The following is a 14,460-nucleotide window of genomic DNA, read 5'->3' as shown; positions in this document are numbered from 1 at the left end:
TTGTAGTGGGCGATTTGTGTTTATTGTGTCTCTTCCTGTTTGTTTTATTGTCTCTCTGTTTTTGTTTTCTTTCTCTCTCATTGTGGTTATTATGCATCTCATTGTACTTGATTCATGTCTTTGTGATTATTTTGTGTCACCAAGGTTATGTTCTGGGTCTGTGCTAGTTTTGTCTCCCCGCAGGAAATTTTTTGTCAATTTGCGGTCATTTTGTTTCACTTTGTGATCGCTTCATGTCTCATTGTGGTTGTTTTGTGAGTTTGTGCTTTTGTGTCTATTTTTAGGGGAGTTTTTTTTATCTATTTTTGTACTTGTCTGTGTCGCTTAATGATTTTGTTGTTGTTGTTGTTGTTTTGGGTGTTTCGTGCCGTTTTGTGTCATTTTTTTATGTCTTTGGTATGTGGTTTAATGTATTTGTCGTTTGTGCCTCTTTTTGTTGTGTTTTTTCTTGTTGTGTGCTTTGCGTCTGTGTGGCATTTAGTCTCATTGTGGTGTTTTTTGTTTTGCGAGTTTTGAATAAATAAATAAATAAATAAATAAATAAATAAATAAATAAATAAATAAATAAATTAATTAATAAATAAATAAATAAATTAATTAATTAATAAATAAATATGTATGTATAAATAAATAAATAAATAAATAAATATTAAATGGATAAATAAATAAATAAATACTGTTTGTGCTTTGAATTTGGGTCCACCTTTCATGCAAATATCCTCATTACTGATTGCTAACTCTTTAATAAAGTTTTGTAGGGTTTTGTGTCGTAAACTCACTCAGTCCCCATAAAAGCCAATCCAGAGCCACAACCAGACGCTGGGGTTTCAAACTGCGATGCTACTAAATGCAGGTTGGAGAGTTAACTTGTGAATGTTTTTTGGTTAGTTTTCAGTGTGTAGTTTTCCCCCTGTCCACTAGTTGACTAGTATTGAGTCTTTCTTTATATACCTTAGTGGTACTAGCTCTCTGTTCCTTTTTTTTCCTGAAAGTTGCATATTTTGTAAATTTGCGAATAAACCCTGATTTTGCATTTTTACCCGTCTGTGTGTCGCGCTTCACCGCTCGCCATCTGAGTCTCAGTAGAGCCCCCGTAACAAAATATGGCGACATCTGTCACCAAGCTGGAAAGTCTTTTTGTAAACTGAACCTCCACTTTAACGAGTCTGCAAATGCAAGTTTAAGTAGCATTAGCTTTGTGTGACAAGATGAATTGTGTCAAGGTATTGCCAAGTTTATTAACCAGCCAGGAGTCAGTTTAAGGATCATGTTTATCCCTGTACAGGTGTGTTTACAAGTAGTAATGGACGTTTTATGATTATGTAAATTATACAATTGTAAGCTGGGCTATTTGTATTTAGCTTAACTTGTGTTTTTCATATTTTGTTATTCATTATTGATTCTTAGGTTGACTTATCTTTTATACTGAAACATTAGAGGACACATATTTGTGCAGTGATCGGCAGCAAGTAGGTTTGTGTCGGTCACTCAACGAGCAGAGGGTGCCAAGGGGCTGGAAGCAGCTCATTGTGTTCCCTGTGGCTCAAACCAAACGCTCCAAAGTTTTTAATAATTCTACACCACTGGCCCTGAACCCCCTTGTCATGAAGTCCTTTGAAAGACTGCTTAAGAGAGAACTTCTTACCAAGACCACAAAAGAAAAAGAAAAAAGAAAGAAAAACATGGGGGAGGAGAAGAGCGGGGGAGCTGGAAAGAAGGGAAATATCCCCATCAACCTCAACACTCGGCAGCATGTAATGTTCTGCAGGGTGAAGCATAGAGGGCGCTCCCCGAGGTCACAACCAAGGTCAAGGTTGTCACACCCGACTGTTTACTACATCTTTGCAAGCCTTTTTAAGTGTAACCCTCTAATTATAAAAGCCTTGATCAAGATTTTTTTGTCCTGAAGCGTTTTTATTTCTTCGCAGGACATGAAATAACGTGTTCAACTTCTTTTTTTTTTCAAAAGTATGATTTTTTTTCTCACAAAGGCGGGGCGGGTTTTCTTGCGTCTCCACTGACAGAAGTCCCGTAATGTACCGAAAGAACCATAACCAACGGTTACGATTTTTCATCACCCTTCCGTTGGGGTACCCAGCACAAACGGAAACGGTCCCATACGGAGGAGCAACAATGCAACCGCCTGCTGATTGGTCAGTGATGAGTCACTCTCGACAAGCCCGCGATATGGACTGCTTTTTTTTTCTACTTTGCAATAATTCCACATTCCGACATTCTATCTACTGTCACTGATGCTCGGTTGGGTTTATAGATGCTATTTGCAGCATGTTGGTGCTCAGTGTATGGCAGCTGATGTCTCTTTAACTTTTGGTGTTTGTTTTGTGTCTCTTTGTGGTTCATTCAATGTCTTTATGGTTGTTTGTTCTTCTTCAGTAGTTTTGTGTTTGATTTACGAGTCACCTGTTATTGTTTTGTGTCATTTTTCAGATGTTTGTGATATTTTTCCCCCGTCAAGAATTTCGAGTCAATATGTGTTTCTTTCTGATGTTTTTGTATGTCTGCAGTGTTTTTCCGTCTCTGTTTTTAAGGTTTTGTTTATCTATGGGGTCGTTCCTGTTTTATTTGTGATTGATTTGTCTCCTGTTTGTCGTATTGTCTCTCTGGAGATGTTTTGTGTCTCATCGTGGTTGGTTTGACTCATTGTGGTTGTTCTCTGTCTATTTGGAGTTGTAACTTTTTGAGGTCGTTTGTGACCCTTCGTAGTTTAGTCTCCTTGTAGTTGTCTGTTTGTTTTGTGTCTCTGGGGAAATCTGTACCTTTGTGGTTGTTGTCTTCTTCTTTGGGATTGTTTTGATTCTCTTGGTAATTGTTCTCATTCAATTTTTTGGGGTAATTTCTTTTGTATATTAGTGATCGTTTTGCATTTATTTGTGGTTGTTTTTTGTTTCTAATGTTTTGTATCCACAGTTTGTAGTCGTGCTGTGGTAGTTTGTCTTTTTGTTTTTGGTTGTTTTGTGACTCTGTGGTAGTTTGTCTTTTGGTTTTTGGTTGTTTTGTGACTCTGTGGTAGTTCGTCTGTTTGTTTTTCGTTGTCTTGATTCTCTCTGGGGTATTTTTGTCTGTGTTTGTAAGTCGTTTGGCATCTCCCTCCAGCATTAGAGTCTCTTTGAGGTTATAGAATAGCTGGGTTGCTGTTCTGTTTGTTGGTTTGTGGAGAACCTTGGACTTGGTCGGACCCCTGCTGAGCGTGAAGTTCAGTTCCGTTTGTCCTTGCTGAAGGAGACGATGTGTCTCTGCGGGGGTCCGACCTCCGAATCAGACGCTCAGACGGACCATTTAATGGCCTGTCTGCTGATTCCTCCATCAGCCTTTAATTCACCCGCTGTGTGTGTGTGTGTGTGTGTGTGTGTGTGTTTCTGATGTTGTGAAGACCTGTTTACGCACTCTCAGTCTTAGTTAAAGTCTCTTGAAGCAGAGGCTGAAATCTCTCGATAAGCACGAGGCTCACAGAGTCTGTTATTGTTGTTGTTTTTATTCTACTCTGATTCAATCTGGGAGTTTGCCGTTATTTATCTTCTCATTCAGTAATTAAACCATTTTCTACACACGGTTAATAAAGATAAAAATATCTTTGAAATGTTAAATCATTCCTTGCAAATGAGTTTTATATTATCATTGCTTTGTTTTTATTTTTGGAAATTGTTTCTATCATTTAGTGGGATTTTTAATTTTAACTTTCTTGGCTAGCATTTTTTGTATTATTTCTTTGGCGGTGGTACTTTTTCAAACTTTTTTTTTTTAGCTGGAAGTCCCCACAAAACAAATAACAATTCAAATATTTATTTGAATACGAATTTAAGTGTCAATATTCGGTCACTTTAACAAGTAGCTATGTATGTGTGACTTTAGAGAATGTCCTTAAGACATGAATGGAAGCCTGTCTCACACACACACACACACACACACACACACACACACACACACACACACACACACACACACACACACACACACACACACAGACCAAGTTAACATACATTTGTTATGAAAGTGTGTTTATTTATGAGTGTGTGAGTGTGTATGTGTGCGTGCGTGCAACATCTTTCAGAGAATTAAGGGGTTAATTATCCCCCAGAGGACACACGGCAGCTCCGCCGGCTGAAAGCGGCGGATTATTCACGTCTGGTCGCACGTGGGCAGAATTACCTGGCGGCTCACGGCGGGACGGCCTCCAATCAGAGCAGCAGCAGCGGGGCGGAGGAGGCAGAGGAGGTGCTGCCAGTGATGGAGGCCAGTGAACCACACGCTGCATAATCCGCCTTTTAGGCAGAAGCGCAGAGGCTGTCAGGTGGACTGGTCGCTCAGAGCGGTGATGGAGCTGTCAGCCGGACGGCCATTAGCGCCACGCTGAGCCGTCTTCACAGCACCCAAACACGGCCCTCCGCACACATGTCAACATACGCGTGACTGCTCACCGAGCCGCACTCGACGCTCTCGGCGGCGGGAAGAGCACGCTGACAGGCCGGACCCGGTGTTTGTCCACGGGAGGAGGAAGAGGAGGTGGTAGTTAGCAGCCTGGCTGATGTTTTGGGTGCAGGATGGAAAGCGGCTGAATTAGCATTTAAAGTAGTTGCCCACCAGGCATTAGCACACCTTGGTGGGCTCAGCCAATATGTCTCCTGCTGGTCTCAGAAATCTCCCAAACTATACAAAAACGTGAAATCAGAGCAGCTCGGAGGAGGAGGAGGATGATTCAATCCCTTCATCACAAGAGCGGCGAAACATAAAGAACTCAGAGATCATCTGTTAGCTGGTTTGACACGAATTAAACCTCAAATCTAACCTCTACCTGGATATAAAGAGTTAGCTACTGCCGCTACTCTAAAACTGATAAAGTGGCCATCAGTTCACACTGGTCGTCAAGTAAAACATGGTTGTACTTGATCAGAGGACATCATTTTGGTTAGGTCTGTTTAATTTTACTTGAACTAGTTCACACACGTTGGCTTAGACAGGGTGGTTTAGATTGGTCAAACATGGATTGGTTAAACTGGCTTAGATTGATTGAAATTGGTTAAAAATGTTTTGATCTGGCCTGTTCTAACAGAATGTCATGTCGTGGCCGAAAGAAAGAGGTCACAGACAAAAAACGACCAAAATTAGTTTGAGTGCACTTCCCGTTGAGACGTAGCGCTGTATGTCGTCGGCATAGCAGTGGAAATGGAGACCATGCTCACGTATGATATTGCCAAGAGGGAGGATGTAGAGAATGAACAGGAGGGGGCCGAGCACCGAACCCTGGGGGACGCCTTGCAGCAGAAGAGGAGGTGCAGTTATTGGTGCTGATGAATTGATGTCTTCTGATGAACTGATGTTTTTCTGAGCGATATGACCTGAGCCAGGAGAGAGCGATGCCGGTGATACTGAGGGATGACTCCAGGCAGGAGAGGAGGATGGAGTGGTTGACGGTGTTGAAGGCGGCAGTGAGGTTGAGCATGATGAGGATGTTGAGGACGCCAGAGTTTGCGGAGAGGAGGATGTCGTTGGTGACTTTTAGTAGGCCCGTTTCAGTGCTATGTTGCACCAGGATTTCCTGGATTTCACCTGGAGGTGGAAAATTCGACGGAAGTTGTTCATGACGTCGGGGTTGAATCCAGGTTTTCTTTACGGATGGGGGTCACGGCAGCAAATTTGAGGGGTTGTGGTTCTGATCCAGCGCTGAGGGGTGAATCAATGATTGTAGTGATGAGTGGAGCGAGGGAAGGGAGAGACAGGCCTTAATGAGGCCAGATGGGATGCGATCAAGAGTGCAGGTGGAGCTGCTCATTCCTGATGTGTATTTTGAGAGCTCTGCGGGAGATAGTACAGAAAAATCTGACAGGGGCTGACTGGTCAAGAGTGGAGGTGGGGGAGTGGGCTCTGAGAGGGCAGAGGAAGTGATGGATTTGGGATTTGGGATGGATTTTTTTGCGGCCTATCTTTTGGGAGAGGGGCGGTAATTTTAATGCTCATGGTGATTGCCAGGTGGTCGGAGATATGGAGGTTGAGGCTGGAGAGTTTATGTGGCATGAGACCCGTAGAGGCTGTGGGTGGGGGAAGTTGACGTGCTGCGTGAAACTGAGACACTGTGAGTTCTAGAAACTTTGTGTCAAATTTGCAGTTGGTGTTCTCGATGTGAATGTTGAAATCTCCTGGGAGGAGAACAGATGGAGATGGGTCAGAAAATCAGAACGATCATAGAGGAAGGATGGATGTGGCTTGGGCAGATCAGAGGAGATCCCATATCACTTCATCAGCATTACAGTTCAGCTTTATTCAGCTTTATTCAGCTTTATTCAGCTTTATTCAGCTTACTCATTTACTCATTTGGATGTTTGGTTTTTTTTCGCTTTGTTTGTTTCTTGTTTTTGTACACGTTTGGAAATAAAGTCCAGATCTCATTCAGGACATCTTGGTCCAGACTGGATTGATTAGTTTAATTTGTTTCAGACCGGTTCAAACTAGTCTATTATGGAAGAGACTGCTTAGACTGGTTCAGGCTGGTTTAGTCCTGTTGGATATTGTCTCGTCTTGCTAGATGAGGGAATATCTGAAGTGGCTGATTAGTTCAAACTGGTTGAGTGGAGACTAGATTGGCTGCTTCAGACTATTACAGACCCGTCAGGTTCTGGTGTGGTCGAGGCTGGTTCAGACGGGTTGAAGTTGGTTTTCAGATGAAAAATAAATAAATAAAAACTCCATATCGGGTATTTAAAGTTTTAGATGAAGCCTGGCTGTTTGCCTTCGCTTCATTTCCTGAGCTGAGAGGAGGAGGAGTAATGGTGTCATGGCTGCAGGCGGTGTCACCGGGAGGAGCTGCCGCCGCCATTTCCTCCTCCGTTCCCTTCTCCTCCACAGATTCTTTAATCACAGCCTGCAGCCACATCAGAAACAAACCCTCCTCCACTCCGGAGCGCGGTAACCACCAGGTGAAGATGAGCACGTGAACGCCGCGCTGCAGGCTCTGATTACAGGAAGGAGCCTGCTGCAGACTGAGCCGATGAAAGGCCAGAGGTCGACATGCCCGCAGACATACAAAGAAATGTGAACGTGTCGTACATTTGAATAAAATAAAAAATTAAAGAAAGTCAGACCCACATGAAAGAGATGAGTTTTTCTAAACAAAAATACAAACTAGAGCCATTTTTCTGTCGGTACAATAAGAGTTGATAACTACGGAAGCCCTAAAAGAACATGATTAAAAACTTTCCTCCCTCCTCTGTTTTGTCGCGATAACGAGTTAATTTCAGTGGTTTTCTCAAGATAACGAGATCATTTAGTCTATAATGTTGAAAAAACAAACTTTGTTTTCATTAAATCATGTCTGTTTAGGGCTTCCGTAGATTAGAATAATACAAACACACATTTATATATATTTTTTTCACACATTTGGAAATCAGTCTGAATTAAATTTGTATGAGATCATGTGAGCTATTGGTCAGGTTGTATCGGACTCGCGTTTGAGGTTTGGCTGGATACTTTATTGATCACTTTGCAGTTACCCATTGTGACCAGGGAGCTGCTGGGGGTCACGGCCCACAGTAAATACTTGGACCGCCAGAGAACAAACTAAACCAGACCTCAGATGGTTCAGCTGAGAAAAGCTGATTCAGGTGAAATGTTTAGACTCAAATTAGCACATTAATATTTTTAAATTTAATATGAAACCTTTCACATGATGTAAAAGTGCTTAACACTTAACAGAACTAAAAACGAATGAAACAGATTTTCTTCTCTCCAAATAATGGTTTCTAATTTCTTCTCCTCTTCTTCCCTCCTCTTATTTTCCTCCTGATTCTTCCTCCTCCTTCTCTTCCTCTCTTCCTTGCCCCCCCCCCCCCCCCCCCCCCCACACTCTAAGGATGATGGACAGTTCAGAGGAGTTGGAGCGACGCTGTCTGACTCCATTCTTCTCTTCAGACTGATTAAAGATTTTCGCCTTTCACTCCATCTTTGATACTTTTTTTTTCAGTTTTTAATCTTCATCCTCATTATAAAACAGGATTATTTATCAACCCCGCCCTCCTGTTCTTCACCTGCTCTTCTTTCCTGGGTTTGGTTTCGTGTGTGTGTGTGTGTGTGTGTGTGTGTGTGTGTGTGTGTGTGTGTGTGTGTGTGTGTGTGTGTGTGTGTGTGTGTGTGTGTGTGTGTGTGTGTGTGTGTTTCCTTCTCCTCAGACTGATTAATCCTCCCTGTCTGACTAAGTTTACGTTTCACATAAAAGACTAGTTCAGTTTATTTACGTTATTTCCTCACTCGGCCATTGTTCCGTCTCAGTTCATTCTGTTTTCACAGCACTGCTGTTAAGTCACACCACATGAACACATTTCACTGTTATTATTCAACTCTTTTTTCTTTTTTTTCCTTTTATGTTTATACCGGATGTCAAAATTCCCACCTGAAGCTTTCGTGTCTTGGGGTCCAGGGTGTTACGGGTGATGAAAGTCTAGAACGTCAGACCAGACACACACATGGTGACCACCAATGACCTTGCCCGGCTTCAGGCATGATGGGCAAAATGGGATTAATGCAAACGGGCTGATGACGCTGGGTGACAGGAAGTAGCCTCTCAAACCTAACTTCTGAGAATCTAGCTGAAACAGCAGATTCCAGGTTTAGAACCAAACCCTCTGTCCCCGGTCGGTACATGAGGGCCAGACCAGAATAATGGTAGAGGGGCACTAACTTCCTCTTCTAGAGTCAGGAACAGAGGGGGATGGTAACCTTACACCCACTGACATCACTACCAAACAAACCCAGTAAGTGTGAGGATTAAACTCAGATTATCACTCTACTCAGATGTTTGGGGTTGTAACTTGAGAGACGTTCCAGTGTAATGCTTCAGCATTATTGACAGTGCAATCTATATTTCTCCCCGTTAGTGTGGAAGTCTAGTGTGGAAGCCTCGCCACACAAGAGTGATTGACAGGCAGGGTTGGGAAAGTTCAGTTTCTGCATGAACGAGTCCAAAGTTCGGTTCACAAATTTTAATATGAACTCGTTCAGTTCATAGTTCTAAATTCATAGTTCCAAAAATGAACTAGTTCATAATTCTTTTTTTCAATATGTTGCTGCGATATACAGTGTATAGCCCACTAAATTACCGCACGCTCACCTGACCCGCCCTCTTCTCCACTCTCAGCCAATCACAGGCCAAAAGACACAAAAGAATCGGAACTAACAAACATAATCAATAAACATTGTCATTGCAACAAGAACACAACTGCAGAGATGTTACACTATTTTTGTAATTTACCTGAGTAAAATAAAAATTGGCAGGTAGCCCCACCTTTTTTCAATCAATCAATCAATCAATCAATCAATCAATCAATCAATCAATCAATCAATCAATCAATCAATCAATCAATGAAACACTTAGCAATTAAAAGGTAGCATAGAGCAGGCAGTGCAAATAAATAAATAGATAAATAATGCAATAACAGACAACAACTCCATCACGGGGTACATAAATACCAGTAATAGTAAAAATCTGAAAATAAAAGCATGAGTCAGATATAAACACAACAAAGAATGAAGGTCAAAGGTTAACATATGTACAAACATGGTGCAGGAGGCAGGGACCAGCAGAGTTTTTTCATTTTCATGTTGAGACGATGGGGGGTGTTGTCGGCAGCTGCTGAAAGTAACTTGTAATCTAACTTAGTTATTTTTAAAAACAAGTAATCAGTAAAGTAACTAAGTTACTTTTTAAAGGCATACCTAGTAATCATTAATCAGATAATTTTTTTCAAGGCAACTGTGGCAAATCGCCGTCCACATCTGCGAGTTGCTCTTTGGAGTTCTGGTACAGGTGGATTAATCTGGGATCACCTGGCAGTTTGATTCTTTCCATCACGACTCGCAGCTCTCGGTCATGTCTTGTGTTTGCTGCACTTTGTCCCCATTTCTCTTCTGACACTGGCAGATGTTTCTATACGCTGTTGACGTGTACCTGCGCCTCATGCTGAGGTTGAACTTGGACCCGTGGTGCTCACTGATGTTCTGCCGAGTGCATCGGCCATCAACGTGTGCTTTTTGTTGTGCAAATCCCGAAAGGTTTAGTCGGGACTAAAACCACGTCTCGAGCACAAATGTGTTTGTGTGGAACTCCTTTTTTCTCATTAATTTATGCCATGTCATTGACCCTGATACGTAGTTGACAGGAGGCCACGTTGATTTGTGACGCTGAAGCAAAACTGCCTCCATCTTTTGACATATTAGCGGGACACTTGCACCGGAAGAGGCGGATCATAAAACATTGATTCTTCACCATCCTGATCTTCATCAAATCTCCTTCTGTCACATGTGGATGATGACTGCCAGTCTGTCCTCACCGCCAGAAAACTACACTGTGCTTTCATTTGTGTTCGCCGACAGGTTTGAAATTATTCTTCTGACATGATTCACCAAGTATATTCTGTTTTGTCTTTTGGCGGTGGTGTGTCTGTTCCTGCTCTCGCCTTTTCAGACCCGGCAGTTTGTTGCTGAGGTAGGGTTTTTTTCACTCAACACTTTCTGCTTTTGTTCTCAGTCTTCCATCATACTCCTTTTTTGTAGTCTCCATTGCAGTCTTTTATCTGTGCGTGTCAACATACAGCTTCATTGTCCTGAACATCATTGTCTAAAGGCCCAAATATGCAAACTGAGTAATACCACTGATGACCTGTGGTGGCAGTGTTGCTCATTACAGCTAATGTTCGACCCGCTAAAAGAACGAAGAAGGCAACAGAAATGTTTGAGTCCTACGAGGAAAGACTGAATGTGTGTTCATCTGCAACCTTACCTCTCTTCAAAACGCTGCCATGGAAACGTGAAACTTTTCTGAAACAAAAATGAAAAAATGGATTTACTTGAAATGTTGTCCTTTAAACGTGGCCTTAAAGGTCTTCTTTTTCTTCTTTTTTTAACCTCTTTGTGACTCTTTTTGTAAAATTTTTGTTATTGTCTGTTTGTGGTCATTTCCTTTCTTTCAGGTTGTTTTGATGTTTTCGTTGTTTTACATCTATTTCTTCTGTTCTTTGTTTTGTAGTTGTTTTGCATCTCTTCATGGTAAAATTTGGTCTCTGTTTGTTTTGGGAGCCTTTGTGATCTGCTCATTCTTTTATTTTTTTTGTATCTCTGCAGTTGTTCATCTATATAATAGTTTTTTGTGTAACCTTTTTTACATTTTTTCCCTCCCTCGCTGCTGTTTCCACTGTATTTTCGTTTTTTGTATGAATGAATGTGTGATTCTGTGTTGGGCTGAAGTTTTGGGCGGATTATGCAAACTCTGCTCAGACTGGAAGAATTTGTGATTGACAGCCATGTGAGACCAAGCTGGCGTGCCGTCCCCCCCCCCCCAACAATCCCTCTTTGTTGGGCTGCGTGTCGCCGGTCCAACGCGGTGAGAAGAGGAAGACACGGATATGAACTCCCTCCAGTCTGTAAAGCCTCAGATCGTTTCCACGGGACTGAGTGTGAGAGGCAACGCTTCACTTCTTTCCTTCTTCTCTTTTATTAGCTCTTCCTTCTCCTTCTCTTGGTTTATTAACTCCTGCTCCCTCCTTCCCTCCTTCCTTCCACAGACACACAACAGTCATGTAACATTTCAAACACTTTAAATTTTTTCAGACTGAATCGAAATTTGGATGTCAACATAAAAAATAGGGTTTCTTCTTGCGGTCGTGACGACCTAAAACTTTATTGCAGAAAATGTTTTTTTGAGGTTGAGCCAGTTTGTTTCAGATATTCATTAAAACTTCTTTTAAAAACTCATTCTCGTCCTTAATATGTAACTATTGTTCTCTCCTTTATAATATATTTTGAATACACACTTTTCTTGCCTCTTATGGCACAAAGTTGATAGTTCCCATGCATGTCAGTGTCCACAGCTTTTCTAGAGATGTGAGAAACAGGAGGGATTGGTGAATTGCTGGAGGACCTTTGCCCCTGTGCAGTTTATCCACAGTAGGGGGCGGTGGAGCGGCAGATCCAAGTTTACTGCAAGAGATGTGACGTGTCGGAACAGTTCACAGCTGTTCACCACATATCAGGTGCAGAATAACTCGTCTCCTGTGCTGCATGTGTTCCTGGGAAAAGGACTATCCACAAAACTTTCTTCACTTTTGGGGGGGTTCCGTTTACACGACACCGGGGTGCTGATTCACTGTATCTGTGAAGTTTCTATTCCGGCTCCCAAAGTGAAAAGATTCTTTCATGGTTGTTATTCCCCGTCCTGCAGAGACTGCTGGAGGCTATGGAGCGCTCTTACTGCGCATGTGCATATCTCTCCCCCTCTCCCTTTCCTTCTGCTCATCCACTCGTAAACAAACATGGCGGGCCCATAGTAGTATTAGTCACGGTCTGTATTCTAGTTTTATTACCCATATCAGTAGTTTTACAGTTGAGACTCACCCCTGTTAGCATCCGATGCGTCATCAGTCCATACGCATGTCGTGTTCTCTCCATTTTCTTCACGTTTATACCGTATTGTTCTCTGCACATGTCTGTGGGGTTTTATTACAAAATCAAGCAACAGCGCCCTCCTACGGCCCGGCATACTAACTACATCGTTGTCTCTGTGTACGCTGCTGCAGTGTAAACACACTTCTTTTTTTTAACGGATAAACTGTTGTCACGTGAAACGTTTTTGTGTAAACGGGGCCTAAGGTCGCCAGATGTGCGCTATACAAGGCCGGTTACTCCAGGATACTCCACAAAAGACGAGCCATATTCATTGAAGCAATGATTCATGTCAATGGACACTCTTCTGTCACTTATAGAACGGCTGCTTACAATCCCCAGATTGTCGTCTTGACTGGAAATCACCTCAGTAAAACATTGCAGCTTCCCAATTTTATCTCCAATGTCATTAGAAAGAAACGGCACAAAATAATATTGAAGTTTTGCAAGTTTTCCTGGAGTAGTGGCCTTGCATCAACTCTCAATGAGCTGTAAAAACAGCCTTGTTTTTAAAAAAGACAACTACAAGTGCAAGATTTAAAAAGAAAATTAAGCTACTTAAGATCTAAATATCAGTACAATCACATTCTTGAGGAATCACATCACTTGATTTCATATTTTTATTGCCAAAATGTTATTTATCCATTTTACGTTATTCACTCGAATTCTTTTTCACATGGAAATTTAACATCTCAATAACAGAGAAGACACAAGAGACCATCATCATCGTTGTCTCGGCTGTCAGCAGCAGTCATTCCTACTGGAGGGGCGCCCTCTGTTGGTGGAGATGTGTAATTCCACTATCACAGGTGGTGATAGTTTAAACGTTTAAAAACTAAGGAAAGAAATGTAAAGTGTGTGTGTGTGTGTGTGACACAGAACACTACAAACCCATACTATTCAAATCATCAGCAAGGTAACTTAAAAGAAACAAATCAGATTTAATCAGGAAGCCACTACAGTTGATTTAATGTTGAGTAAATAGTGAAGTCAGACCAGTACTTTTTAAGGATGTAATCAGTAACCAATCATTACTCGTTAGTCTTCCAAGTTCATATTTATCTGAAACAACTCCTGAACCAACATTTACTTCTGATGAGACAACTAATTGATAGTGACTCAAATTATATTCGCAGGTAATTTATAGCTTCGTCAGCAGTAACTAATCAAATAACCAGTACTTTCTGAAACCAAGTAATTTACTAATTATCACTCATTTTGGCAATTTTCTCAAAGTAACTTCAATACAGGCATCTTGTAACAATTCAATATACACAATAAGTACGAAGTATAATTAATCTCTACCCAACAAAGTTACTTTACCAACTAGCAAAGTAACTACTTAGCGTAACCAGTAAACTATAGTCACAATAAAAGTAATATGTAACTTGATCTCACATGGGTGAAGAACGACAGATCAGTTTTAGTTAAAAAGTCATTTATTCGGTTTTGAATTTTTTTCTTTGCAACACATTCGACGTGAGGCTCAGAACCGCTCACACACTTCCATCAAATGGAAAACACACACACACACACACACACCAGTCACCCGGAGAAAACGCCGTCCGGCCGAACGCTGCCCCTCAGCCTCCACCCGGTCTCCAGGTGTGTGTGATGCATTCAGGGAAACGGCTTTGGAGTCATGATCCGTTTGTTTGTCTCTTTTCCATCGTCAACCCTCCAACCAGAGCAGCAGAAAGTCTGAAGGTTTGCCCATTTTGGCTTCTATATAAACCAGATCAAACTCTGAGGAGGAGGAAGAGGAAAACCTCCCTGAATGACTCCATTAGGAGTTAAAGCCAACCTCTTCCAACCTCTGACTTGTATCAATTATGAGATTTGAAGGGAACCATGCAGGTTTGTCTTTGCCAGTTTCCTTTGGAGGATTTTAAGTTTCCTCCTGCGTGAAAACTCGCTCGTCTGTACATTTTTGTTAGGCTGAGTAACTGAGAAAATATTGCATCTAAAAAGGTCAATATTATCAAAATAATTCAGTTCCACCTGTGAGGAAATCCTGAC

Source organism: Lipophrys pholis (genome assembly GCF_963383615.2).
Source record: "Lipophrys pholis genome assembly, chromosome: 10".
Lineage (NCBI taxonomy): Eukaryota > Metazoa > Chordata > Actinopteri > Blenniiformes > Blenniidae > Lipophrys > Lipophrys pholis.
Note: the sequence above shows the minus strand (reverse complement) of the source record.